Raw genomic sequence first — 26,879 nt, forward strand, 5'->3', positions numbered from 1 at the left:
ACTGGCCACTGAGCCCAAGGATCTTCTTACCTTCCGAGTCCTGGGATTACAAGTAAGAGAGCCACACAGCTAGGTTTCCTGTGGGTTTAGGGATGGACTAGTCCTCATGCCTGCACAGCAAGTACTTTATCAACGAAGCCATCTCCTCAGTCCTGACGTAAAATTGCTTGACACCAAATGGAGTTTGCAGACTGAAGGACTCTTCCTTAAAATTACTACGTGAACAAAGACAATTGTATGTGTGTCACTGTGTAATCAAGCATTCTTCACACTCCGTTTATTTAGACGTGTTAAAATGGCTTTAGAAAGTGAGCTATGGGGCTTTGGTTGGTGGTTTTTGTTTTTTACACAGATGTTGATAGAAGCTCAATTCCTAATAAGATCCCTATCTCTTAATGGGAAAACATTAAACTGGTACACTCATTCCATACAATACTATTCAGCAGTGAGAAGAATCAGATCAGTACATGGCATAACCTGGATGAACTTCCAGATACTACTTAGTGGGGGATCTCAAGAAGTTTCTTGTGGTTCCGCTTACATAACGTACCTGAAATGTCAGAATTCAGAGTGGATGCAGGGGCTACAGGAGTGGTAGGGAACAGATGTGATCCTCAAAGGGCTATGCCAAGGGTCTTTATGAAGACGGGGATCTTAACCAACACGATGAGCATGCGGATGTGATGCTGCACTATAGTTGAAAAAGTAAAGAGTAGGAGCTCTGTATAGTTTCTTACAAGTGCTTATGAATTTCAAAGTAAAAGTTTTCATTTAGGGAAAAAAATCCCAAAGTAAACAGAAAAAAGTCTAACAATTTATATCTTAGATCTGGAATCTAGAGAAATGCCTTTGAAGAAATTGTGTTGCCTATAAAGGATGAGGCCATTCAAGTAAGAATTTAAGGTAGATAAAGAAATAAGTTCAGTTTGCACACCTGAGAATTTCCATAGGTACCAAAGAACCTTTGTTATAGGTATTAGTTCTCTTGTTAGAGGGCAAAGGTAGTTGCCCAAATGAACATGACTGTTAAAGTAAAACTTTATGGTTCATGAATCACTTAATGACAGGGATATGTTCTGAGAAATGCAGTAGAAATGAGGTACTCTCTCCCAAATTACGTCACAGTCAGAACCAGTACATACCTAGTCCCATGTGCAAGTTGCCTCTCTGTTTCTTCATTAGCATTACTTAGACCTGAGACTGAGAAATGGCAGAGTTCACCTACACAAAAAGGTGTTGATGATGAAAACAGCCAATGCTTGGTTTGATTTCCCTGCCCTTCCCATAGGTCAGTAAATTATTCAGAAGAGGAGGCAGGACAGAACAAAATCATAATTATGCTCCCATGTACTGTGAAGGAAAGGAACTGAGTTTTATATGAATATAGAGTAGATGGACTTGACCTGGATGGTTTGAGGAAAAGCTTCTGTTGAAGTCAGATGTGATGGCTCATGCCTGTAATTCCGCACTTGGGAGGTTGAGGCAGGAGAATTGCCTTTGAGGCCACTAGTGATTTCTGGGACAGCCTGAGCTATAGAGTGAACCTTGTTTCAAAAAGCCAGACACCCTCACACTCAGGAAGCAGTTTACTAGTGGGAACATTAGAAGCATGGGGGATCAAATGCTCATTTGAAGAACTAAAAAAAGACTGGTGTAGCTGCAGTGCAGAGAAGTAAAATTTGGAAAGTATTGGTCTGGAAATCTTAATTCTGTCTATTGGTGAGAATTGTAGAGCTGTCCATTTAAGACAGTGAATTTTACATGTATAATGAATATACAGCTTAAGTACAAGTAGACTCTAAAATAATGATTAAAAGTGCAATATAAATAGTAAAAACATTACAGTAATATAATTTGTTATATGTGTATATGTCTAGTATATAATATGTAATATATGTTATATATACATATATATACACACACATATACATATATACGTATATGTATATAAACGGATGACAGGTTCTCACAATATTGCCCAGGCTAGCCTCAAACTCTGTATCCTCCTGCTTCAGCCTCATGACTGCTGGGATTCAAGGGATGTATGTGGAGCTGGTAAATTTATTTTGAACAAAGACAATTTAATTTGGAGTTTTTATTTATCGTGAAAACTTAAGGACTTTAAAAAAACAAACAAAGCCATTACTTCTGTATACTAAAATGCCTGAGATGTCACATCCACTTGTGGGTTGGCCAGAGTGGATTGCTTGCTTGCTTGCTAGTGAGTCCATTAAAAAGTGATGTGAAATATAAAGTTCCAGATGGTTTGTTTTTTGAGCTTAATACCTTTAGGAAATGTGGGTGAATGGAAAAAATCTGCATCCTCATTAAATATGTTTTCAGTTGTGAAGCTCTTCTTCTGTCAAACTACAGAAGATAGTTTAATTATGAAGATTAATACTTCAGCAATATAATAATTGAGCTGTTTAATTTAACAAAATGTTAAAATTTGAGTTTATCAAACATTTAACATATGAATTCAGGCATTTGCCTTTTGTGTTTTTTTTTTTAAGTTTACGATTCCTTTCAGTTAATAATTCTTTGAAAGACCCTAAAAATAAAGGCTTTGAGGCCTCTTAGATTGTCTTTTGATCTCTTAAGACAGTGGAAGATTACTTTCTGTAAATATTTTAAGCTTCATGGGCCATTTTGTCTCTGTTGTAGGTATTCACTTCTGCAGTTCAGAGTGCAAAGGTAGTTATTCAAACAACCATGACTATGTTCCAATAAAACTTTATGGTTTGTCCATCACTTACTGACAGGTATATATTCTGAGAAATGTGGTGCATCATTAATTTTTTTATGGTATGGACATCACAGAATGTGCTTACACACATTAGATGGCGTAGGTCAGTCACTCGATGACACCTCGATCCAGTCTGTGCTGCCATCTCAGCACAGCACACTGCTTCCCAGTAACCTGAGTAGACTCTACATGCTGGGTAAAGTGCGGTGTGAGTAATAGAAACTGTCCAGCAGTGTAACTTGTTGTCGTTGTCAAGTATACATGGTTCACATAATGGTACTTGCTCTACTTTTATATGTAGTAGGTTTTGTTTACACCAACATCAGCACGAATGTGATCCATTATAATCTTTTGGATCAGTGTCTCAATGTAGTTTGTCTTGACTAGAAAGTCTTTATGCAGAGTATTACTGTACCTTGTAAAAACAAGGGCGTGGTTGAATTGTCCTTTGAACTTTGCCTACATACATCTACTTTAAGGCAAACCCTCTTCTGCCCCCCCCCCCCAAAAAAAATCAGTGGGGGAATACAGACAACTTTTCGGAGTTGATTCTCTCTGCCATGTTGGCCTCAAAGAGTGAACTCCATTTGTTAGGCCTGGTCATTTTACCAGTTTGATCTTGGGAATTTAAAAAGTTTTTGTTGTTGTTTTTTAAATTGTGTGTAGATGTGTGTACCCACGTGTGTGCAGTGCCAGTCAGCTGGAACTGGGGCAGAAGAGAGTGTTGGATCTCCTAGCATGGGTGCTGGGAACTGAACGTGGGTCTTCTGCAGGAGCAGGAAGTGTTCCTAACCCCTGAAACACTTCTGCAGCCCACCTCTGCCATGTGGAGGGATTTTTGATATTACAGTTTAAGTACTATGCCTAGCCCAAGGTCATAAAAAAATTCTCCTGTATTTCCTTATCAAGATTCATGGTTTTATATTTTAGATTTAGGTTTATAATCCGTTTTTTGGTGAAATTTTGTTGTAAAGTATGAGATTCTATATCCATTTGTTGAAAAGGTTTTTTTCTTCTCCATTTATTTCCTCTTGTCTCTTCTAGAAACCGTTGTGTAATCTGTGAGCATCTGTTGGTGAGCTCTCGCTTTCCACTGTCGTGTGAGCGTGTCTGTGAGCTCTCGCTTTCCACTGTCTGTGAGCGCGTCTGTGAGCTCTCGCTTTCCACTGTCGTGTGAGCGTGTCTGTGAGCTCTCGCTTTCCACTGCCGTGTGAGCGTGTCTGTGAGCTCTCGCTTTCCACTGTCTGTGAGCGTGTCTGTGAGCTCTCGCTTTCCACTGCCGTGTGAGCTCTCGCTTTCCACTGTCTGTGAGCGTGTCTGTGAGCTCTCGCTTTCCACTGTCTGTGAGCGTGTCTGTGAGCTCTCGCTTTCCACTGTCCTGGCTACTAGAGCTACTTACAATAGGTATTCTGAGTTTTCCAGCTTTACTCTGTATAAAAATTGTTGTGGCTGATTTAGTCTATTTATTTTGAAATAAGTTTGTTGACTTCCATAGGTATTTTGTGTACATCTTGATAGGAATTACACAAAACCTGAATATTTAAGGTTCAATCTTCAAAGGGCTGTAGAAAGAAGATGGCTGTGGATGTGGCTCAGTGCCTAGCATTCATAAGGGCCCACTATCACCAAATATGAATGAATAAATAAATACAATTCCCTTGGTTTACTGTTGATTCCACAGGAACTGTCTATACCCCTGCAATTAGCAGATTTTTAAAAAAAGATTTATTTATGTTTTGTGTGCATTGGTGTTTTGCCTGCATATATGTCTGTGCAAGGGTGCCAGATCCCTTGGGACTGGAGTTACAGACCGTTGTGAGCTGCCACGTGGGTGCTGGGAATTGAACCTTGATCCTCTGGAAGAGCAGCCAGTGCTCTTAACTGCTGAACCATCTCTCTAGCCCCCTAGCAGATGTTTTTAATATGTTACACTATAACAGTATTCAGTGACTTTATATATCCTTTATAACAAATTTGTGGGCTTTTACTTTTTTTTGGTTTTTGTTTTCCAAGACAGGTTTCTCTATATAACAGCCCTGGCTGGCCTCAGACTCACAGAGATCCACTTGCCTCTGCCTCCTGAGTGCTGGGATTAAAGGCGTGTGCCACCACTGCCTTGAAAAAATATTTTTGAAAATGATTCACTTAATAGGAATTAATAGATGCTTAACAGTTAGCCGAAGGGAAGTTAGTAGGTTTTTGGAGATTTAGTAAAAATAATCATCTTTTTGAAAAAAGTTATTTTTAATTTTTTTATGTGTGTGGGTGTTTTGCCTGCATGTATGTCTGTGCACCTGTGTCCTGGAGGTCTGAGGAGGGTACTGAATCCCCTGGAGCTATAGTGACAGATGGTTGTAAGCCACTGAAAGATCAGTCAGTGCTTTTAACCACTGAGTCATCTGTCTAGCCCCCCACCAAATAATCGTCTATTTTTTTACTTTATTCTTTTATATTATTTTAGAGTATTATAAATATATACTGTGACTAAATCACATTGCCTTTTGTTTTTCCCTAACTCTTAATTCAAGTGGTATTCTTTGATCTGTTCCTTAAATATTACCAACTACATTTCCAAGTTTTTATCATTATTCTCTCTGTGGCAAATGAAGAAATTGAGACTCAAATTATTTTTATCCAAAATCATTGTAAATGATATCAAAGATAGGAATTCATTTTAACTTTAAGCCCTGGTTTTTCTTTGTCTATAGTGTAGCCTGCTTAAGACTTACTTCTTTTTGGTAAGATTAAAATAGTTTTGAAGAAAGCCATCTTCGACTTTAGTATTTAAAATGTACTTGAATTAGATGAAGAATCTTGAGCAGATTACTAATTAAGCTGAACGTGGGTAGATACAATGACCTTTTATCTGAGTGTCTTAGTGCTTAATGTGGCTATGACGTAATGTGAGTTGTGTTTGGTCTTTGTCCTCTGTCCTGAAGCAGAGCTTTCCAATCCCTTGGAATTTCCTTGGTGATAAGAGTGTCTTTTGTTGCAATGAGGCACTTCTTGCCTGGGCCCCTAAATAGCTTCAGGTTGGAGCCACTTGCCAGAAAGATCAAGGCATGATTAGAAGTTACCTCTGTACCTCTGAGGAGCTAAGATGCAGTGGAGTCACAGTGGACAGTGATTAAATCAGTCATGCTGTGGAAAGAAAGCTTACATTAAAAAACTCTGACGATAGCGTTCTGGTTTGGTGTGTGTATCAAAGTCAGGAAAGTGGTGCACCTGAAGAAGACACAGGAACCAAACCTTTACCTCCAGGCTTTGCCCTGGGCATCTCTCCCATTTGGATACTCTGGAGTTGTATTCTTTTATGTAAACCAGAAATTGTATGCCAAGTGCCTTCTTAAGTTCCTGAGCCATTCTAACAAATGCTCGAATACAGGGAAGGGATCATGGGAAGCCATGGTTAATAAATAGCTTCATGGTCGCAAGTACAAGAGGCCCAGGACTTAAGGCTGGTGTCTGAAGTGGAGGCAGTCTTGAGATCTGCAGCATACCCGGGCAGATGGAGGTAGATGGGAATGACAAGATTCTCTGTTGCTGTCTGAAGAATTGGTCTCCAGGAATCTTCTCCAGGTCTGAGAAGGAGACCTATACATTTGATGTTGGGTGTTCGGTTGGGGGGGAGAGATGGCTCAGTAGTGAAGAGTACTTTCTGCTCTTGCAAAGTAGCTGGGTTCAGTTCTCAGGACTCATGTGGTGGCTCATAACTATCTGTAACTTACAGGGAACCCAAGCCGCCTGACCTCCATGGGCACCAGGCACACATGTAGTCCACATACATGCATACAGGAAAAACATCCATACACATAAAATCTAAAAAAAAGAAGTATATTGTGAAAAACAGTTCAGAATGAAACACTATATACTTAGTCCCACTTTTACCATTTGCTTAAATGTTAACTTTGATTGTGAACTCAATATCAAAGTCTTTTTTGGTTTTTCGAGACAGGATTTCTCTGTGTAACAGCCCTAGCTGTCCTGGAACTCGCTTTGTAGACCAGGCTGGCCTCGATCTCACAGAGATCCGCCTACCTCTGCCTCCTGAGTGCTGGGATTGAAGGCGTGCGCCACCATTGCCTGGCCATATTGAAGTCTTTTCAATCCTAGTTACCCCTGATAAACTAAGAATTTGAAATTTAAAGCAGTTTGGCTCATTTTTTTCTTAACTTTGTGGGTACATCTATGTAGAGCCAGAGAACAACTTCAGATATTATTCCTTAGGAGTTGTCTATCCTAACTGTTTTGAGACAGTGTCTTTCGCTGGCCTGGGGCTCACCAAATAGGCTAGGCTGGTTGGCTGGCCAGCAATCCCCTGAACGTGCCTGTCTCCACCCCTCTGGCATTGATATTACAAGTGTGCAGTGCCAGTTCCTGCTTTTTACAAAAAATCAAATTGATCAAATTCAGGCCTTTATGCCTGTCTACCAATAGACTGGGTTATCTCCCTAGTGACAATTACGTTTATTTTAGGTTGGCCAGAAATTTGAAGTGGGAAGGAGTCTGCCATGTGTTCTGAATTAATTTTGTCTACAGCAGTATAAACTCATACTGGTGATTGGTCTGTGTCTTTCTTTTCTACAGGTACTTACTGAGAGGTATCGTGCATGACACACTTACACTGCTTGTGCTAACTTAAAGTTCTTCTATAGACATGCTGGGATAGGTTCATCTGTGACTCTGAGCAAGACAACTGGTCACAGTTGTTATGCCTCCTTATCTGTATAGTGGGAGTATTAGTGCCTAATTCAGTGGGTTTATTTTGAAAGTTAACTGAGATGGTGTATCAAGAATAATAGGTGGGGCTAGAGGGATGACTCAGTGGTTAAGAGCACTGCCCGCTCTTCCAAAGTACCTAGGTTCAATTCCCAGCACCCACATGACAGCTCACAACTGTCTGTAACTTCAGTTGCATTAATATGACACCCTCATACAGACATACATGCAGGCAAAACACCAATGCAAATGAAATAAATATTTAAAAACAAAAAAATAGGCATGGTGGCTGATATCTATTAGGCACTCTATATAATGTTAAAAAAATAAGTAGAAGATAGAATACAAACTAAATTTGTGATACTGAAGGGTAGTTGAGATGAGCTGTATTTAGAAATCTTTAAAATTATTTAAAATTATTTAAGATTATTGATGAGTTTTTATTTGGTTTGATTTATTTTGTTTGAAACAGTCTTATTGTATGTCCCCAACTGGCTTCCAGTTTACTGTGCATGCTGGCCTTAGACTTGTGATTCCCCAGGCTCAGCTTCCTGACTACCATTATATTTAGACATATTTTAAATAGATTAGATAATTATTAATAATTAGCTTTAGTAACTTTACAGAAGTATTTGAATTGGTTGTCATAATCCAGGTCAATCAATGGTGGGATCATTGTAATTGAACATCAAGGTCAGGTCTTTTATCTCTGCAGTAATTTAATAGTGAAAGTCAGTAGGGAAAAATTTTATTGCTCCACTTTAAACAATTCACTTATATCATGAATTCAAGTTCTATACGGCTTTTCTGCTTGACTCTCAAACATTATTCTAAGTTTCCATTTCATTATATTTTCTACGTACTTGTTCCTCCTGTGCTAGGAATTGCACATGCTGGGCAAACTCTTTTAACAGTAAGCTGTATGTATGGCTGGCTCCCTGCCCCCCTCCTGCCTCCTCTTATTTATTTATTTGCTTATTAATTTTGTGGGGACAGGCTTTTAACTATATAACCTTGGTTGGCTTGGAACTTACTATGTAGACCAGGCTATCTTCAAGCTCACTAAGATCAGCCTGCTTCTGCCTCCTGTGTGCTGAGATTCAGGGTGGCTCATTCCATATATTTTCAAATGGGAGAGCTGAAATTCAGTGGTATTTGAAAAATTTAAATTTTACCAGTGTTAAATTTACCACTATTAATGTGTTTGCATTAATACTTTAACCTTTGTGTAGTGAATCAGTTGAGCTTTGTATTCTTTTCTTTTTATCCAAACTCTCTTAAGAATGCTCTTTTTCTGTAGTTCTGGTACAGCAATTAACAGTTAACATTGTATTGAGTTTTTATTCTTGTTTGATTTCTGTGGTAGATTTTAGGTTTCTTGAATATAAGGGTGTAAAGAAGTAAAGGATTGCCATGAGTTAATGAGTAAGCTGCATAGTAAGTGCCAGGCTATCTTGGCTGGGCCATCTAAGACTGTCTCAAAACAGCACCACAAAACACAAAGGACAAGAATTCTACCTTAGTCATCTCTTCCTTGTCAGTGACCAACTGATGAGTACTTGACATTCTTGAATAAAGTGTACCTAACTCCTTTGACTATAGGATTAACAGTGTAGTCACCTTCTATATTGACCTGCTAAGAATGTTACAGAGACTAGACCCATGCTCTCTCCTGTAAGACTACTCAGACTCAGAGCATTATTTGTACTCTTGGGAGTACTGTGGTACCTAAAGTCTGTTGAATTCTAGCTTGGTGACATGTATTCTCCATCTTCCTTGTCAAGATTCCTTTCCTGTTCTGGTGACACATCCTGCCTTATAGTCTTGAAAATACTATCACTACCTCTTCAGTCTAACCTTTCAGATTAGTCTGGCTGTGTCTTTATTAGCTTTCGTTTTGGTTAATATTCCTGTCCTAGTAACTCTAAAATGATTATTTGATATTTCTTCTTTGGCAAAGTGATGCCCTCTCCCCCATTATTTTTAATTTGTATAGTAGCCAGCCATCTAGATAAAGGTAGTCATCTACTAATTTGTTGACCTTTGAAATGTTTTCCTCTAGGAAGCTATAAATCACTCAGTGTTAGAAGTTGAAATATCTTATAATGCAGTTTTAGAGACCTAAAACTTTATGTAAACATGGGTTAAGGGAAATGATTGATTGGAGGGAGTGGAGAGAATCTGTAGTGAATACATTCAGGGCAAAGCAATAGCCATGTGAGTTTAATAACTAGAATTCTCTGACTATTTGTCATTATATTTTTAAAAATCCATTATTGTTGTATATTGTGTGTATGGTGGGTGTGTACTGTGGCATGCCTGTGGAAGTCAAAGGACCCCTCAAAGTTACCGGTTCTCTCTTTGCACCAAACTTCAACAAGGATCAAATTCAAGTCATCAGGCTTGCATAGCAAGTGCTTGTACCTGGTGAGCTGTTTCCCTGTCCTTTGTTATTGAGAGTTACTAATATGATAAGAGAATGCAGTCAGAAATTACGGACCTGACCTTTTCTTCCAGTTCAGGGAGTCAAACCCAAAGCCTCACATGTAGTAGGAAATTGCTCTATCAGCAAGCCACATCCCCAGCCTGATACATTTTAAAGTGTTGGTGGCCCCCTTGAAACTTAAAATCTTCGTTCTTGTTTTTGAAAGTAATACTAGTTTTGAAATTATAAAGGCAACAGAGATTCAATTCCAATAACCCAGTGACTTACAACTGTCTATAACTCTAGTTCCAAGGGGTTCGATGTCCTTTTTAAGCACCAGGCATACACAGACACACACACACACACACACACACACACACACACACACACACACACATTCAGGCAAAACATTCATTGACATAAAAATAAATCTTTTAAAAAAAGTTATGTATGTTCTCCCAGTTTTTGTTAACAACTTCATAAGCTATTTTGGTATATTTGCAAAAGTGGATGCTATTTTGAAACTTGCTTTTTTCATACACCTTTGCATCTTATCATTTCATATAGAGCTTCATGCTAAAATACCCAAATTAAACAAAAGTAAAGATCTGGAGGTCTAGCTCAGGAGTAGTCAGCCCAGGGAGGGAGGCAGAAAGAAAATTAATATATAGTCTTATATAGTATACCAAAATTATAACTATCTCAATATGTATTAAATATAAAAATATTAAAGATAGTTTAAATCTTTTAAAATAACAAGTCTTTGAAATCCAGTTTGTATTTTACACTGATAGTGTATCTCAATTAGATTAATAATTTTTCATCAGTAGCGCTCATGAACTATATGACAATATTTTGGTTAGCAGAGGACCATATATTAGATAATGGTCCTGTAACATTAATATTGGAGCTGAAGAATTGATGTCATCTAGTGATACTAAACACAGTACAACTTACTATGTGTTTGTGGTGATGCTGGTATAGACAGACATACTCCAGTCCCAGCCATAGAAAAGCATATAGCACTGTAGTCACATAAATGAGGAAATGATTGCTAAACTATACTATACTTTACTAATTTTAGTGTGCATTCCAGACATACTACAGTCCCAGCCATAGAAAAGCATATAGCACTGTAGTCACATAAATGAGGAAATGATTGCTAAACTATACTATACTTTACTAATTTTAGTGTGCATTCCTTTATTTACAAAAACACATTCACAGTAAAACAGTGTGCGGTCTTTTAACGACAGCATCAGCATGATCCACATTGAATTGGCCTAAAATGAGTTGTGTGTCTGCTCTCTGGTGTTTACATTGCAATAATCTGCCTAATGATTTACTTATTAGAACCTATCTCCCTCATTAAGTGAGGCATGACTGTGGTTGACTTGCATTTAAATTTTATTAAATTCACAGTTTTAAAAAGTAGAATAACATACCTGAATTGTTCCTGAATATTTAAAAGTTTTATAATATCAATTATTAAATTAAAATTAAATTTAAAATTTTGTTCTACAGTTATTTTGGTCATATTTCAAGTGTTTAGTGTCTACCTGTGACAAGTAGCTGTAATATTATAACTTAAAATTTGGTGGTATCCCATTTTATAGATTTTTCTATAATTTATTTGTTCAATTTTCTATTAGCAGGTTGTTTTTATAATTTATTCAATTTCCTATTGGTGGATTATTGTCTCTTAAAGTTACAATGTTACAGTGGCTATTCTTATTAAGAAATATGTTATATAAGAATGATTTCTAAATGAATTAATAAATCAGTTACTTTTTGGTAGAAATTTCCCTTCAAAAAATATTAAGTAGCATCACCAATACATAGTCTATTTTGAGATATAGTTCCCAACACCGAACATTATTGGCAGTTATACCAACAATACAGAAACTATAGGAAAGTAAAACTTTTTACATATTTATGTCACCTTTTTAAAACTAATTTTTAAAAGATGTCTTATTTTTCTTTATGTGTATACTGTTTGTATGAATGTATGCCATGTGTATGCTGGTGCCCATGCAGGCCAGAAAAGGGCCTTGTATCCCTAGAGTTGTAGTTGTAGGAATTGCCTGATGGGGCGCTGGTAACCAAACTTGGATCCTATGGAAGAGCAAGAAGCATTCTGAACTGCAAAACCAGCCTTCTAGCCCCTCTTAATTTATTTTTTAAGTTAGCAGACAAAGAAATGGGTTTCATAATGACATTTTCATACATGCACTCCATACTTCCTTTGTTTGTATTCTTGTTTATCCCCTCCCCCACTGCCTTCTCCCATCCCCAGTGCCTCCTCTCAACTTACATCACCTTTTTACTCACATTGTTGGGAAAAAGGGTTATTCTCACTATGAATATTTCCATGGAACAGACAACAAAAAGCCAAAAGTCACTGGAAGCTGAAAATGTAGTTCATTGTAACACTGTGTAGCTTGTTGACTATTCAAGCCAACTCTAGCTACCATGGGCAGATACTCCCTTTGTAAACCCCTGAAGGCTCAGGAAGCACATGAGTGGACAGGCATCTCCCCTGAGGACCTCCAGCTGCCAGGTTCCACCCACAGAATACTCTACTACCCTAACAACTAGACCCTGCCTCAACCCTATGAGTAAAAAAGCCCAAGCTCTGGACTTGAAATCCCACCAATCCCCACTCTGGAAAGCTTCACCCTGAAAGGTTCTGCCCCTCTCCCCAAAAAACTATATAAACCCTGCCTTATGTTCAGTTCCTTTCTGTTTCTCGCCTGAGTAGAGGCAGCCACCCTCCTGTTTTTTTCCCTCCCAATAAATGTGAAGTTTGTTTTGAGGTGTGACTTTGTGGTATTCCTTTGTTCCTGACTGCCAGGATACCTTTCCATCAAGCTGTAATACTTACAGAGCTCTTGTCTAGCATATGCCAGGGAGTTCTTGGAAGAGGCTGTGAAGTCATATTGGAGCCAAAGAAGCAAAAAAAAAAAATCTCTAGGATGTGATCTACTTTAGTACCAAGTCAATCAAGGTCTCATAAAATGTATCCCCAGGTATCCTTTCTCAGGAAGCTTTTGGAGAACACTCAGAGGAGCATAGATGAAGGAAAAGATGTGAGGATTTGAAGAGTTAATAATGGCTCTGATTGCTGTACACGCACAGAAGAGATTTCTGTTAGAATCCATGCAATGGATTGCAAAATCAAGCCCAGGAACAGAAGAAAATTGAACGCAAGTTCACAAAGAAGGAATGGTGAAACACCTCAAGCATAGCAACAGCCGAAAGTCTGTTGACTATAGCTCTGCAGGAGCAAAGGAACTAGTTACGAGGATTTACCTACGATTGTAGCAGAAGTAGTGGGGCTACTGGAGAGCTGTGGCCTGAATGGAGTGCAACCGTTGTTTGACCACAGGAGGAAGCTGGGGAAGTGAAGAACCCAACCATTCTTGGCTTGTTTCTGGTGGGTAATTCTTACTGGCAACGGTGTGCAAGATTGGAGAACAAGAAAACATAAGATAATGGAGTCAGCCTTCTAGAACCTGGAATAAATGGAAGAGAGTGATGAGTGAATCTGGGTAGGAAAAACAAAACCAAAACCAAACAACCCCCCCCCCCCCCCCCAAAATAGCCATGAGAGTAAGCCTTTAAAAATACTACTGGGACAGGAAAGTTGTTGGCTCTTGGTTAAGAACACTGGCTGCTCTTCCAGAAGACCTGGGTTTGGTTGCCAGCACCTACTTAGTGGCTCACAGCTGTCTATAACTCTAGCTACTGAGGATCTGATAACCTCTTTGGGCCTCTATTGGCACCAGGAATGCACATGGTATACATACATACATGGAAGGAAAACACCCATACACACAAATGAATTTTAAAATGGCAGTGTCACAAAAAATCGCATGTATGTATACACATAATGTATGTATAAGCCTATTTCTGTACATGTTGCTAGAAATACAAAGATTAATTCACAGTGAAACAGTTGAAGGAGTAAAAGTAGGCAGACCTCAGGTAGAGGAGGTGAGACGAGACACTGAATTGTTCTTTTTGTCTTAAGTTTTCTGGAGTGTAGTGACATGCATATACATATGTAATTGTGTGTCATATGATTGTACATACAGTACAAAGTTGCAGATCAAAGCTCTAGTAAGTAATGTAATTGTATGAAATATTACTGTCACCACACTAGTGTTACTTCTGTCTTTTGATGGTCAATAAAGAATTTGGAAGGTATTAAATGTTTTGTGGTAGGTATGATTTTCCTCTTGTCCCCCATCTTACTTTCTAGTTTGCTGTGGTGAAATATTTTGAGAAACTTAAAGGAAAGGCTTATTTTCAACTCATAGTTGAGCTTATAGTCCATTGTTGTAGGAAGGTTAACAGCAGTAGGACCTTGAGGCAGCTGGTTTTATTCTATCTACAGTCAAGAAGCAGAAAGCAACTGAACGCTGTGCTCAGCCAGCTCCTCCCTTTGATGTAATCCAGGACGGAAGCCCAGGGAATGAGGCCTCCTGCAGTGGCTGATGGCCCACCTCAGTTAACCTAATCAGATATCACCCCATGGGCAAGCCCAGAGACCAGTCTCCCAGGTGATTCTAAATCCTACCAAGTGGACAGCTGAGATCAACCATCACACCCATGTATCTAGCATTTAAATATTCATTCAATTTAATGCAGCAAATACTGAGTTTCTAATGTGAGCATACATGGCACTGCCCAGGATCTAGAAGAGCCAATCCAGTAGACTGGAATAGCTATAGATTATTTGCATTCCAGTTGAGAAAATAAAGTACTTGCACATACAGATAGGTGAACAGGTAGGACAGATTAAAATTTTTATATTATGATTTTATGTATGTATTTGGCTGCACACATGCCATTGCATGCATGTGGAGGTCAGAGGACAACTTGTGGGAGTTAGTTCTCTTCTTCCACCATGTGAGTTCTGGGGATGGAACTCCAGTTAGGTCGTCAGGCTAGACAGTAAGTACTTTACCCCCAAGCCATCTAGATGGCCTGCAGGTAGGACATAGTAGTGACAAGGTAAATAGTACAGAAAATGTGCTTTAAAACTTGATTATAGGAGCTGAAGAAATGGCTCAGAGGTTACGAGAACTAGCTGCTTTTCCTAGAGGACCAGATCAAGCCTCAGCAACCACACAGTGGTGCATAAACATGTAACTCCAGTTCAAGGGTATCTGATGCTGTCTTCTAGACTCCATGGGCCCTAGGTAGACACTCAATACATATACATAATGCAGGCAAAAGAGTCATAAAAGTAAATCCCTTTTTTAAAAGACTTGATTATAATGGGGGTGGTAGAAGTACATTGTATACACGTGTGAAAATGTCACAATGAAACCATTATTTGATATAGTTCAGAATTACTAATAGAAAAAGGAAATACTTGATCATTAAATCAACTATTAATAGGTCCTTCTGGGGCTTGAGCTATTCTAGCAGTATTGGTAATATTTTGACTAGGATAAGTACAAGAGTAGGCATGGATGCATAAACTTGCATGGTTTCAGACAGCTGCCTTGATATTAAGTCTTTAATAACAAATAGTTCATGGCCAGGTGTGGTAGTGCACACCTTTAATCTCAGCACTCAGGAGGCAGAAGCAGGTAGATCTCTACTCTACATAGCTAGTTTTGGTTTTTGGAGACAGGTTTTCTCTGTGTAACATCCCTTGATGTCCTGGAACTTGCTTTGTAGACCAGGCTGGCCTTGAACTCACAGAGATCTGCCTGCCTCTGCCTCCCGAGTGCTGGGATTAAAGGTGTGAGCCACCAATGCCTGGCTTACATGGCAAGTTTTAGGACAGCCAGAATTACAGAGAGACTGTCTTGGAACAACAACAGCAACAAAGTTCATATTATTTTGTTTTTCCCTTTATTAAAAATTGGTTTGATTGCTTTTAACTTTTATCATTGTCATAAATGACATCCTATTTGTGTTGTCTGTTCGTATAAAGTATATATAATCTTTGCTGGGAGCTGGGAGACCTGCGTATGCTAGTCATGCATGCTACTTTTGGCTGTACCCATAGCTACACTTTAATTCTCTGCATAAACTGTTTCTGTTTGCTGCAGTTTTTACTTTAGGCCAATGTGAATGCAAGTCAAAATAATGGACTGCCTTTTAAGAAGGAGTGTGGGGAATAGAGTTACTCATGAATACTTAACAGTCTCTTGGATGTTACTCTAATTCCTGTCACTTTAGAAACATCTGGATTTTGTTAATATTTTTACACCTTAAGGCTCTTTGACCTGATATTTCTGTCTTCCTTCTACCAGAATATATAGTTCTAGTCTTGGAAACAATGTCCTCGGGAGAGATATTAAAAATAACCATTTTTCCTTATTACTTTTACTCCTGTGGTACTGAGCATCACTCCTCATTACTTTAAAGGAAAATATATATATTCAGTGAAGAATGGTCATAACTTAACCGCATAGGCATGATTTTGATAAATGATAGTCTGTCCTTAAAATGAATTTCAGGTTTAAGGGCCATCTTTCCATTTGCTGGCAGTCCACGTGGATTTACTTATATTTGTAAAATTATGAATGAGGACATTCATAGTAAGACTATCTTCCTCCCAAATAAAAGTAGTTCTTTCAAGCCAAAGATACTCATTCAAAAGATGACTTATTGGTATGTAGCACAGTATATATAGTCTCCCTTATTCTTATGGAACATATATGCTAGTATCTCCAGTGATGCCTGAAGAAGTTGAGTGTAGGACCAAGCCCTGTAAATACTGAGTTTTTTTTCTTATATGTAAACATCCTTATAGTAAAGTTGAGTTCATAAATTAGGGACAGTAAGAAATTAACAATAATAGTAAAACAAAACAATTAGGACAACATAAAATTCTACAAGTTTTGTGAATAGTCTTTCTTTCCTCTGGTTTTTACTACGCTCTACTCTTGTTCACCGAAACTGGAAAGCAGTTTCAAAGGAGCTCCATACTGACCCAAGGAGGACTATGATATTTATTGCACATCGTATGAGCTCATCAGATACAAATTAGACAGTAACTCCATGACAGAGCTTGAAATCTGCTTGGTTTAATGTGACAATAAATATTCTGATTTCGAAGTAGAAAATGCATGGCTCCTTACAGGCATGGATTAAGTGCCTTAGAGGGGAAGGTTTGGAAGAGAACAGGTGAGTTTAGGGAAGATTTCTCATAAGACACTCAGTGGAGAGGAAAACTTAACAGATTGAAAAATTAAGCAGTAATTGTCTCTGTGGGTGTAAGAAACAATATGTTGATGATGTGGAGGTGGAAAGTTATAAGGATTACATGGGAAATATTAGTTTGATCTGGGAGCTAGGGGAGGGAGAAATAAAGTGGGGACAAGTCAAAAGAAGTCATCAAAGTGTCAGGCTAAGGAACTTCAAAGATGTCCTACAGGATAATTGGTAAAGTGCCCTGGAATCAAACAGACTTAAGACACAGACAAATTTTGTACCTTGCTAAAGTAAGGCACACCAGTAATAAGGAGTCTGCTGTGAGGTTTAAATAGATTATGCATGCAAGGGACTGAGCCCAGTGAGTGAATGTTGCATAGTTAACCCTCAGTAAACAGTAGCTTTAAAAAGGAAAGAGGCAACAAAAACTTGTAAAGGAGCACTGTCATGGTAATAGGGATTCTTTCAGGAAAGTTAATCTGGCATCACTGTGAGAAGTGATCCACAAAAAGCAAGACAGAGGTGGAATTAAGGAGCTCAGAAAAACCCATGCAGGAGACAGTGGAGAGTGCCATGGGAAGAGAGGAGTTGGGATGTGTGTGAAATGTCATGGACTTAAAGTGATATAACTAGTTTCTTTTAGAAATATTACAGGTATAATTTTCAAGCTGCTTAAATTTTACCACAAGGGGATAGCTAGTTTGTCGAGCAGAGGCTGGTCTGTTACATCTTAGTGTATTTTTAGAGCTGTGAGTTAATACTTTATTATTGAAAAGTTTGTCTGGTTAAGACAAGTGGCTCTCCCTGGCAATGCATGTTGAAATTGGAGATGGTAGGAGAGAGAGAAAAATTTTTTTTAATGTAAGATCCTTGGAAACAGGAATATTGGTAGCCTAGTTTGATTTTTCATGGATAGTAGGGGAGAAAGCACATTTCTAACAGTTCTCCCCAGGACCCCCTCTGCACTTTTATTAGTGCACTTTTTAGGAACTTTGAGCAATAACTGTTACTGCAATTGGGTAGTGGAGTAAAATTGTGATCCATTAACAAATATAAAGTAGGAAGCAATAAGTTAAGGTAACATGTTAATTTTCTCTGACCATATTTTAAAGGCTGCAGAGTAGTGTGATTATGTGACTTTTCACAGAAGCATGTAGTCTGTGCATGGTAGCACCGTGAATCCACAGGAATGTTTACCTGTTTGGGTTTTAGTTTCTCTCTGTTTCTAATTATATGATTTAACTATTTAATGCCTGCATATTTGGGAAGGAGATGTGTGATTTGCCTACTTTTTAGGGAATTTGTGGAGCTGAAACTAAGAAATGCACTTGCAGTGTACTTTAGAAAACATTTTGGGCCAGCCAGGTAGCTCAGAAGTAGTCACTGCACAAACCTGGCAGTCTGAATGCTTTTCTGGAACCCATGTAAGGAGGATGGGAAGAAGCACTCCATAGTTGTTTTAGGATCTCCACTGGGTGTGGTATGCACCCCGCCCCCCCAATAATAAAAATTTTAAGTAATCTAAATGTAAGATGTAAATGTTTAAGTTACAAGTCTGTTATAACTTATAGTGCCTTATCCAACAATTAACAGTGTGCTAAAACTCTTACTTTGTTTTTTGTTTGTTTGTTTTTATTTTAATAAACACACAGAAGGTAGAGGAAGCTATCTACTCAGCCCTGGCCTTCAGTCCAAGTGGTTTGGGCAGCAATAAGAGATGTGGAGTAGGGGCTGGAGAGATGGCTCAGCAGCTGGGAGCACTGGCTATTCTTCTAGAGGACCCAGGTTCAATTCTCAGCACCCACATGGCAGCTCACAACTGTCTGTAACTCCAGTTCCAGGGGATCTGACACCTTCACACAGACACACATGCAGGCAAAACACCAATACACGTAAAATAAATAAATAAATCTTATATTTTTGGTTGTGAGCCTAGCCTTTAACGGCTGAGCCATCTCTCCAGCCCATAAATAAATCTTGAGAGAGAGAGAGAGAGAGAGAGAGAGAGAGAGAGAGAGATCCACTTAGATAGTTGCACTGCTTTGTGCTTTGTATAAAATAAGAATCAGAATTCCATTTGAATTGCCATACAAGAATTGTAAGATAACTGTACTGGCCAATTTTGTGTGTCGACTTGGCACACGCTAGAGTCATCAGAGAGGAAAGAGCCTCAGTTGAGGAAATGCCTCAGTGAGATCCAGCTGTAAGACACTTTCTCATTTAGTGATCAATGAGGGAGAACCCAGTTCATGGTGAATGGTGCCATCCCTGGGCTGCTGGTCCTGGGTTCTGTAAGAAGGAGGGCTGAGCAAGCCACGAGGAGCAAGCCAGTAAGCAGTACTACTCCATGGCCTCTGCATCAGCTCCTGCCTGTAGGATCTTGTCCTGTTTGAGTTCCTGTCCTGACTTCCTTCAGTGATGAACAGCAGTGCTCAAGTGTGAGCCTAATAAACCCTTTCCTCCCCAACTTGCTTTTTGATCATGGTGTTTCATCACAGCAATAGAAATCCTAACTAAGACAATAATATAATGGATATGGAACTGTATACAAAGGAGGAATAGGGGCAAGGAGATCACTTGAGCCTATTAGTTCAGGTCAGCCTGGGAAACAGTGAGAAGCTACCTAAAAAAACAAACACTTATCAGTTTCATTCTTTTTTTGTTCGTTTGTTTTTCCTCTATTTTGTTTAAATAAAAGACGAAAGAAAGCCCAGAAAAATTCAAGTTGCTAGTCAAAATTACACAAATAGTGGCATTTTAATTTTTATTAGATTTATTTATTTTATTTTAATATTTGGCCTGTACATACACCACCACATGTGTTCTTGGTACCTACAGAGGTCAGAGGAGGCATTGAATCCCCTGGAACTGGAGGTTGAAGCAGCGTGTGTGTGCTGGGAATCAAATGGAGGACTTCTGGAAGAGCCACAGTGTTCTTTTTTTTTTTTTTTAATATTTATTTATTTTATGTATATGAGTGGCCTGTCTTCATGAGCACCAGGAGAGGGAATCAGATCCCATTACAAATGGTTGTGAGCCACCATGTGGGTGCTGGGAATTGAACTCAGGACTCTGGAAGAGCAGCCAGTGCTCTTAACTGCTGAGCCATCTCTCCAGTCTTCGCAACAGGTGTTCTTAATGCTGAGCCATCTCTGAAGCCCTGTGACAGAGATTTTAAAAAGAAAAGGTCTATAAGGTAGTAGTCATTGGCAGAGTACGTATAGAGCAGAGAGAAATTAAAACTACTGCTGAATAAATTGCTTTACCTTGTGTATTGGGGTCTAAATAAGGAACACAATTTCAGGAATAAAATATATGCATTCCCCATCTCTGTGTTGGTGGCGGGGGCCAGGGTGGTGTCTCTGACCACCAGCGTCAGCAGAGTGTCAGTCTGTATGAGGCAAGAAGGAAATCTGGTTCAACATGACTCAGTAGCCAGTGTTGGTTCAAACTTCTAGAGTCTGACCCCAAGCAGTTTATTTTAGGCATATTTAAGCATAACACAATTTTGAGAAAAGTTTCCTAATAATTAACTCCATCTGTGTGTACAGTAAAACTTAAGATTACACTGATACTCTTCAAAGTACATATGACTTCTTCCATAAATATGGGTTCTGTTGACTGAGAAACATTTTTTTTTTAAATAAGACTCTAGGGAGAATGACTGATATAAACAAAAGTCTGGGGGAACCAGGTGTGGCCCGGCCATATAGATAGCTCAGAGGTCACCAGGCTATCAACCACTCTGTATCCTTTGTAAAGTACATGTGATATCTCTTGTAAGGGTAGGTTCTATTGACTGAGAAACAATGCTCAAAATAAATGTCTAGGGAGGAAGAGTCTAGGGTAAACCTAAGAGCCTTGGGGGAGTCAGATGTAGCTTAGTCCTACAGATGGCACAAGTCACCAGGCTATTAACCACATCCATTTCCAGCCTTCTGGGTGGTAAACAGGTTATATATTTCTTCCTTTGAAGAGACAACCGTGTGTTTAACATTCTTGGTTTCCCTAGTGCTTCTCTGTAAACACAAGGGCCTCATGCCCTCTGTACCCATCTGTTGCTTATAATCGAGATGGAAAGACCAAACAAAAATAATAAATTAAGTGATTGGTCCAACTAGGCATGTTAGCACATATGTGGAATTTCAACACTAGGGAGACTGAGGCAAGAGTTTAGTAAGTTTGAGACTAACCTGGGCTGCATATCAAGACTGTCTTCAAAGGAAAGGAAAAGACTCAAAGAAGGAAAAAGCTAAAAACAGGCATAATTAGTGGCCCTGACTAACATTTATTGACATTCTTTCTGATGACCACTGTACCATGTACTTTAAATACAGTTAGTCCTCACATAAAACTACAAATTCAAGTACTATTAATGTCCCAAGTGACAAGTGAGGAACTAAGCTTCAGAAAGCAAAGTAGGGCTCAGTGGTAGAGGAGTTAGTTGCCTAGTATATATGAGGCCCTGTGTTCAGTCCACTGTGCTGAAAAACAAATATAGAAGTCCTTTCTTGAACATTTTAGAAAACAATGGATTAAATATTCGAGGATCTTTTTTTCAGCCAGTCTCAGCATTTATAGGTATTTGAAAACCTATAGTTCTTAAAAAACAATGCATTGAAACACCATAAGTTAAAAATACTCCACTTAGTGTTTCAACAGGAAACTTAGCTATTTTAACATACTTTTTTGGTTTTTCGAGACAGGGTTTCTCTGCAGCTTTGGAGCCTGTCCTGGAACTTGCTCTGTAGACTAGGTTGGCCTCGAACTCACAGAGATCCACCTGCCTCTGCCTCCTGAGTGCTGGGTTAACATACTTTTTAATGTGTGAGAAATTTACTGAATTTTATTTGATGTGTGAATGCCTCGATTTTGAGTTTATACTAGAGAATAATATCCCAGCATTTAACTCTTGAGTTTTTCAACTTTGGCGTTATTGACATTTTGAATTAGATAATTTTTTTGTTGTGAGGCATTGCCTTGAGCACATTAAGCATTCTGGCCTGAGTAGAGCAGTGGAGCAGATGCTACTAGCACTGTTGTTTGTTTTGAGACCAAGTCTCACTATGTAGCCTAGGCTGGCCCGGAACTCACAGAGACTCATCTGCTTCTGTCTCTGAGCACTGCAAATAAAGGCATGCACAACCATGCCCGACTGGTAGCTGTTTACTGTCAAAATTGTGACTGTGTATCTTTAAATTTCCCTACAGCAGTGGGTGTTGGCAGTCGGAATAACCACTGATTAAGAACTGGCATCCAGGGCTAAAGGATGGTCAACAGGGTTTCTCTGTGTAGCTTTGTGCCTCTCCTGGAACTCACTTGGTAGCCCAGGCTGGCCTCGAACTCACAGAGATCCGCCTGGCTCTGCCTCCCGAGTGCTGGGATTAAAGGCGTGTGCTGTGGGTTACAACCCCATTTGAAGTTATGGATGGGAAGGTTCATGAAAAATTTGGCAACAGTAGGTCGTCTCAGAAAGTGCAGTGACCAACAGTTAATTCAAAATCAAATGTGAGTGTTTTACCAGCATGTATGATGTGCACCATGTGCATGCAATATTTTGACTTTATAATCACTAATTCTGAAAATGCCACTTTTACATAAACTCAGAGTACAAAGTGGTAGAAGTATATTTAGAGCCTTTTTACAAACGGAAATTATATCCTATTCTCAAACCAAAATTAATTAGGTGATTTCCTGTATTATTTATTTGTATATGATGTGTGTTGGTGCCTGTGAATGCCAGAGAGCACATCAGATCCATTGGATCTGGAGTTAGAGGTGGTTGTGAGCTGCCTGATGTGGGTGCTGGGAACTGAGCTTAGTCCTCTGTGTGCTGTTACAACTGAGCTACCACTCGATTTCTTTTGACGCTGTTAGCAATTCATACAACAAATTGTATTTTGTTTGTATTTTATTTGTGTGGGTGTTCCACCTGCATGTGTTTCTGGACACTCCTTGCATGCTGTGCCTGTGGAAGTCAGAGAGGACATCTGTTCCCTGTGGCTAGAGTTGAACTGGGTATGGGCGCTGGAAATAGAACCTGGATCCTCTGCAAGAGCAGCCAGTACTTGTAACGACGTAGCCATCTATCTTTTCAGATCCCAAACAGCAGGGTTTTTTATTTTTATTTTTATTTTTATTTAATCTATTTATTTATTTTTGGTTTTTCGAGACAGGGTTTCTCTGTGTAGCTTTTTGGAGCCTATTCTGGAACTTGGGCTATAGACCAGGCTGGCCACAAACTCAGAGATCCAACTGCCTCTGACTCCTGAGTGCTGGGATTAATGGCATGCACCACCACCGTCCGGCTCCAAACAGCAGTTTTTAAAATCAGATATACTAACACAATACAATCCAGGGATATTCTAATTTGATACTTACACTGAGGAATGATGGCAGGAAAATATTACAAGTTTTTGTTTTCCACATTTAATCATTGTGCTTGTATAAACAAAGTAGAAAACTGTGTGTACAATAAATCAGTTGTGAAAAACACCATCTCCAGGCAGTCCTAGCTACACCTGCTTTGAGCCTAGTCACTACCATGCATTTGTTTTGTTTGCGGTGTGCAATGCACATATGTGGAGGCTGGAGGAGAACACCACATGTCCTGCTCACTGTCACTCTACCTTCATTCTTTTTTCACTGCACCTGGAGCTTGGTTGTTTGTCTGTCCCAAGAAACCCAGTGACCCTCTCCATGCTTCCCGTCCCTGGGGTTGCAGCACATGCAGCCATACCTAGCTTTCATGTAGGTGTCTGAGATCTGAAGTCAGGTCCTTGTGCTGTGCTGCAAGTACTCTTTCTTACCCACTAAGCCATCTCCCCAGCCCTAAATGGAGGTTTTATCTCCACTATTCTTTTGAGTTAAAGTATTCTCTGACTTTTGAGCAAGCGTAAGTTGTGTACAGAACAACTTGTTGCTATTTCTTAGCTGAGCTATGGGTATAGTTCAGCAACAGCGTTTCTATAGTGTACGCAAATGTTGTGCTTGAACTCATCTCCAGGAAACTAGTAGAACTAGTAACGAATAACAATGAACACAGAAATAAAGTAAAAACAAGAACCAACTGTAGCATCTACAGCTCGAACAACAGCAGGAATTGTGTGGTCATAATAAAAACTGAGAACTTTAAGGATGTAAAGGAAAGCAACAATTAACAAAAGAAATGGAAAGTGAAAAGCAAGAGAAAGTTCAGTATTCGAAATGTGAAAAAGGGAGAAGGCAGGAGAAACAAGGTTGTAATTTTAGAAAGTAGGGGGAGAATGAAAGATGGAATGGATAAAAGAACTAAGAAGAGAAAAATTAACAACAAAACCCTGAAAAATAAATATGCATATATAGTAAATGTGTGGAGGAAGAAGGAATGGATAAAAGAACTTTACTATTAGAAAAAGTAACAACAAAACCCTGAATAATAAATATGCATATGTAATAAATGTGTGGAGGAAGAGGGAACGGATAAAAGAACTTTACTATTAGAAAAAGTAACAACAAAATCCAGGATAGTGTGCATGTATATATAACAGTGTGTATATGTACATACACATGTAGTGAAATTATGAACTTATGTATCTACCAGCAAATTCTAAAAGGGAAGGAGAGGCAGGTTTTAACAAAAAAATGTATTGTCTCTGCATAAATGATTTTGCAGGCACGAGTGCCTGTTCTCTGCCTCTGTCTGTCTACACTTTTTTCTGTGTTTTCTTTGATGGTGAGCTCCCTGGAAAAGGCAAAAGCTGGGACATATTCCCTTTTTCTCTGTGTGTGGCCCACCATTGGGTCAGTAGGAGTGGTCAGCATCAGAGTGGGTTGGAATGACTTGGTTTTCCTTGTGGCTGATACCAAGTAGCACCGAACTCAAGTTCCCATGGCTCTAAGTTTACCCTGAACAGATTAACTTGATTTATTTCCAGAGTTGAGTTAACACCAGACTCTGCTGAACTCCTGGACCTCAGGCGCCCCTTTGAAGTCCATACAGAGCATTCCTTCTATCGCCCACCTCAGTTTTCTGGCTGTTTCCATCCTAAGTCACTGAGAAGCTGGACTCTGCTGTTTGCTGCTTATCTGCCATATGTTCTTTCGGTTCTCTGATAACACAGTTCCCTGAGAATGAATTTTTTAAACACTACTGTTTGCTTTAAATTATTAAATTTATAGTTTATAATGGCATGTGCTTTGGGGACACAAAGTAGCCATTATGATTATTGAATACAGAATGTAGTGATCAAGCTAAATAATATGCACATCACCTCAAATACTTAAAAGTTCCCTCTCCTCCTCTTGTTAAATGGTCCTGGGATCATCCACTATCACAAAGTTAAAAGATCTGTTGTGAAACATTTGAAATGTATTATCTTAGCAAATTTGAATGTGTAAGTAAGACTTCTTTGTTCACTGCATTCACTGTACTATTTAGTGTATCTCAGGTATTGCTCTCCTGCTCTCCTGTCTGAGATTTTGTGTCCTTAGACGTTGTCATCCCCCTCCCTTTCCCCTCTAACTGCCATCTATTCTTTGCTTCTTCCTAAATGTCTGTCTTATTCCCTTACATCTAGGTGAGGGCATGTAGTGTTTGTCTTTGTGCACAGCTTATGTCACTTGGCATAATATTCTTTGATAACATATTTATAAAAATGGCTAAAGTTTTTTTTCAAAGCCGAATAGTATTGTGTATGTGTTTCATTTTCTCTTTTCGGTCTCTCTTTTTAATTAAAAATGTTTGTGTATAATACATGTGTATGTGCATGTTTGCATGTGTGTGAGCTGATGTATGTGTCTTTGTTACCCCTCCCCCACTTAGTTTGAAGGGTCTCTCACTGAACCTGGAGCTCATCTTTTCAGGTAGACTGGCTGGCCATTAAACCCCTGTCTCTGGGCCCTACCTCCATCCACCCAAGCTGGAATACAGATGTGCAAAGCAGTGCTTGGCCTTTATGTGGGTGCTGAGGATTGCATCAGTCTCTCATGCTTGCATATTTACCCATTGTACCAGCTCTCTAGCCCCTTAATTGTGTTTTTCTTTTTTTTTTTTTTAAAGATTTTATTTATTAATTATGTATACAGTGCTCTGTCTGCATGTATCCCTGCAGGCCAGAAGAGAGCACCAGATCTCATGATAGATGGTTGTGAGCCACGATGTGGTTGCTGGGAATTGAACTCAAGACCTCTGGAAGAGCAGCCAGTGCTCTTACCTCTGAGCCATCTCTCCAGCCCCTCTTTGAGATCTTTATTGGGTTTTTACTCTAAATTTTTTTTTTTTTTGGTTTTTCGAGACCTTAGTTAAAATTCTCTTGCCCACCTTCCCACCTAAATCCTAAGCAACCTATTTACTTTCTGTCTTTATAGGCTTACCAGTTCTAGACAATAAATAGAATTGTACAGTATGTGGGCTTTTATAACTAGCTTTTTTTTTCTGGTGTATGTGTGTATGTGTGGTGTATATATGTGTTTGTGTGGATATACACATATACATGTGCATGTGTAAGCTCCTCAACCCCTCTTTACCCTATTTTTTGAAACAGTATCTATCACTGAACCTGGAGCTCATTATTTTGGCTGAGTTGGCTGGCCAATGAGCTCGAAGAATCCACTTGTCTTAGTACTCCCCAAGCACTGGCCTTACAGACATTTACCACGATGATCAGCATTTTATGTTTACACTAATATATAGCAACATTGATTTTAATTGATGTCTCTTAGTGACTGGGATGATAGTGGTGTGCAAAAAAATTACATGATTTATATATATATATAATATATATAATATAATAAATATATATGTAACTTTGCAAAAAACAACAACAAACC

General features: G+C 39.0%; 1 protein-coding gene across 4 annotated transcripts in view; it reads left to right on the top strand.

Moving 5' to 3' along the window:
• Pals1 (protein associated with LIN7 1, MAGUK p55 family member) overlaps positions 1–26,879 on the top strand; it is an 84,176-nt gene that overhangs the window by 8,358 nt on the left and 48,939 nt on the right. The window lies entirely within an intron of this gene.

This window comes from Peromyscus eremicus, chromosome 14 (genome assembly GCF_949786415.1).
Source record: "Peromyscus eremicus chromosome 14, PerEre_H2_v1, whole genome shotgun sequence".
In the NCBI taxonomy this organism is placed as follows: domain Eukaryota; kingdom Metazoa; phylum Chordata; class Mammalia; order Rodentia; family Cricetidae; genus Peromyscus; species Peromyscus eremicus.